Here is a 3,739-nt window from a genome sequence, read left to right as displayed (position 1 = left end):
TCAACGGAACACCCATGGGCTCACCGATCTCGGGACTCATAGCAGAAGCAGTAAAGCAAAGGTCAGAGCAGTCTTACCGCAAATTCAACCCAAACACTGGTTCAGATACGTGGATGACACTTTTGTAATCATTAAAAACACGGAAATAGAGAAAACACACAGGATCATCAACTCCACACTCACAGGAATCCGATTCACCAGAGAGGAAGAATAGGGCAACCAACTCCCATTCCTAATCGTGATGGTACAGAGAACAACTAACGGAGAATTCACCACAAAGGTACACAAGAAAGCCACACACACAGACCAAGTCCTGAATTATGAGAGCAACCACCCCAACATACACAAACGAAGTTGCATCAAGACACTATTCAAAAGGGGCACAACACACTGCAGCACACCAGAACTGCAAAAAGAGGAAGAGGAACACCTATACAAGGTATTCGCCGAAAACGGATATCCTCGCAATTTTATCAACAGATGCCTAAGGGATAGGCCACGGAATGAGGACATGCCACAACCCAAAGGACTAGCCACACTACCACACATCAAGAACATCTCCGAACTGACAGCCAGAATACTGCGACCACTAGGACTCTTAACAGCACACAAACCAACAGCCACACTCAGACAACAGCTTACCAGAACTATGGACCCGATACCCAACATGAGAAAAACTAATGTAGTATACAAAATCCCATGCAAGGACTGCACAAAACACTATATAGGACAAACAGGAAGACAGCTAACGATCCGCATCCAGGAACACCAACTAGCCACGAAACGAAGCGACCAACTATGCGTAATCGCCACACACACAGACGACAAGCAACATGAATTCGAGTGGGACAACACTACTATTATAGGGCAAGCCAAACAAAGAACAGCCAGGAAATTCCCAGAAGCATGGCAGTCATCCACAAACTCCATCAACAACCACATCGACTTGGACCCAATATACCAGCCACTGCAGCGGAGAGCTGAAACTGTCAACAGGAAGCGGCAAGGACAGGCCACTATAAATGACGCAGGAAACAACACAGAAGCGCTTCACAGGAGGCTCCCAAGCACTGAGGATGCCACCTAGACAGGGGACATTTCCAACAAAACCTTCCAGCTCGGCGAACAGAAACACATCATTGTCTTGAGCGTTCCAGAGTTTTTCATTGCCCCAGAGTCCAGATGAAGTTTGCATTCCTCACGTACGTGAGCGAGAATGATTTCAATGTCTCAGATCAGTTCCTGTCCCGAGAACATCAGAGTCAATGTCCCGTCCTCTACTCGGTCCGACAGTTCACACTTCTTCATTCTCCTCTGATTCCATTTCCCAAAGAGTTTCTCAAGATTTACAAAGCTGGAGCCTAAGTTATATGGTTTGCTTCCTAAACATTTTGTCAACTGCCAACTGACAATATTTTCACAGTATCTCTTCACAATCCTCTGCCTTGCACCATGTCCAGGGATGAGAAGTCCCGTTTGGTGGAGAGATTCCCGAGGCTGATGAGTTTCACTTTGGAACAAAGATGGTTAAGTGGCGATTTCCTGCGGTTGTTTCGAATGATGGGAGAGGGAGCGGTGGGGAATGAGCACTTTGACGAGCAGGAGGAAGTGTTGCCACTGACCCGAGTCAGAGAACAGTGGACAGGGATGAAAGGAATCTTATGAAAAGCAGCACTTCTGCTCAGGATGTTCAATAACAGCTGCAGAAACCCGATGTGTCGAGCAGTGTATCTGGAAAGAGAAACAGAGATAATGTTTTAAATATGGAACATTTCTGATGTAGAACTCGAGTTTCCCAAGTCTAATCAAATTACCGGCCTGGTTCACAAAATAGTTTTTCTGAACTTTGAGCGAAAAGTGTACCAGCAGGAAAGCATTCATAACGTAGTCAGCAGGATTCGAATGTACGTGGGGAAACCCCAATGGATTTCTAATCCATCGCCTTAACCACTCGGCCATGACTACAGACGGCGCAGGTGCGTTGAGCATTGACCAAATCAGCCGTGATCTCATTGAAAGCTACCGTTGACTTGATGAGCGAAATGCTCCCATCTCCTTTCATGCCTTTGCTGTCATTTGTAATCTGCGAGACACCAATGTAAAAGAAGAAAAGCACAAAGGTAGGAACAGATATTTGCAGGCAAACTGAGTCAAAATTATTTATTGAAAGGAAAATCACACTTGGCAATTTGCCATATCTCTTTGCGAACATGACCAGCAGAAGTAAGCAAGGGAGCTATTGATCTGAGTATTCTCGGACCTGAAGCAAACAAAGGTTAGTGACATATTCATTTATTTTTCTGGCGAACGAAATGATCTTTCCTGATGATTACAATGGAAGAGATGTTTCCCAATAAAAGACAGAGATTAATTCGCATGTAGATATATTTCAATGTGACACGATTCATTTTCAGTCCCTAATTACCCCAGAGATGGAGGAGGTGAGTTACTTTTCTTCACTCTTCAACTCCTCAGCACGGAGGTACAAACATGAAACCGATAGAGATGGACTTCTTGAATTGGGAACCAGCGACACTGAAGGAACTAGGCAAAAGTGAGGACTGCAGATGCTGGAAACCTGACTTTAGATCAGAGTGATGCTGGAAAAGCACAGCAGGTCAGGCTGCATCCGAGGAGCAGGAGAGTCGACGTTTCTGTTGCCAGTCATGCTCCGCTGCACAAACAATTTTCGTTTTTGGCTCAGATTTCCAGCACCTGCAGCTATTTGTTTTATGTTAACCTTCATAATGTTTTGGACAAAACCAATGACCTGCCAGCATCGGAAAATCGGCAGAAGTACTGGTACACCGATATGTTTGCTGAACAATACAACCATTCCATGAGCGGGAATACGATCCGGGCCACGGTGCTGAGAGTACCGAATCCTCACAAGTAAATAACAAGACAAGGCGATAGATACTATCGTATTTGGTGTAAATAAAACACCCTGTCTGAACATTTTCGTTGCAGATTTTTTTCAAATTGTCTTCGAAGATTTACAAAGTGGGAAAAGGCCATTCCGCCCGTGTGCATTGCGGCTAATCAGAGAGCCATGTATTCCAGTCGCAGTTTCGAACTTTGGCCCAAAGCCTCGTGTGTTCTAATGTTTCCAGGTCAAATGTCAATGAGGTTATCCTATGTTCTTACATTGCACAATAATGGGACAGAAGTACAACGAATTGTAACTCTTTTGAGGAATTCATGCTCATTTTCACCCACAGAGGGAGACACACCATAAGATACCGCCAAACTGACGGAGGTGTCCGTTGTGGAGAGCTGGAATTTGAAATGGACAATAGGACAAATGCAAGCTTTACATGCGGAAGCACAGAGGAGATGTCCCGAGAGAACTATACAGGGAAGCGTCAACATATACCACGGTTAAAGCGAAACATCCGCCCTCGAGCCAGGGAGGACTCGAACCTACAGTCTTCTGATCCGAAGTCAGACGCGTTATCCATTACGCCACTGGCCCAAGAGACAACCCTGCGCTTGGCAGAATGTCGATATGTAATGCCATGGGCTTTCACGGAATCAGAATTAAAAAGGTGAACAAGCACCGAAGATAATCACCAACATTGCTTCACTTCGAAGTTTCCAATTTGTGAAGCAGTGCTTTTCACTGGCAAAGGAGAAACATTTGTCCTCAGTTGCCCGCTTCAGTGTCTCCCCCTTCTCGGCTGGACGTTTCCATCGTTTTATTCATAGTCACGACGCGATTTCATGATCCATTCCAGTG

General features: G+C 45.3%; 1 non-coding gene across 1 annotated transcript; it reads right to left on the bottom strand.

Moving 5' to 3' along the window:
* Positions 1-3,402: 3,402 nt before the first annotated feature.
* On the bottom strand, positions 3,403-3,475 carry trnar-ucg (transfer RNA arginine (anticodon UCG)). Its single transcript has one exon. It is a non-coding gene; the product is annotated as a tRNA-Arg (tRNA).
* Positions 3,476-3,739: the final 264 nt, after the last annotated feature.

This window comes from Chiloscyllium plagiosum, unplaced genomic scaffold (assembly GCF_037043375.1).
Source record: "Chiloscyllium plagiosum isolate Xiang-an unplaced genomic scaffold, Cpla_swu_hap1 HiC_scaffold_29, whole genome shotgun sequence".
NCBI lineage: Eukaryota > Metazoa > Chordata > Chondrichthyes > Orectolobiformes > Hemiscylliidae > Chiloscyllium > Chiloscyllium plagiosum.
This window is presented reverse-complemented; position numbering and strand designations above follow the sequence as displayed.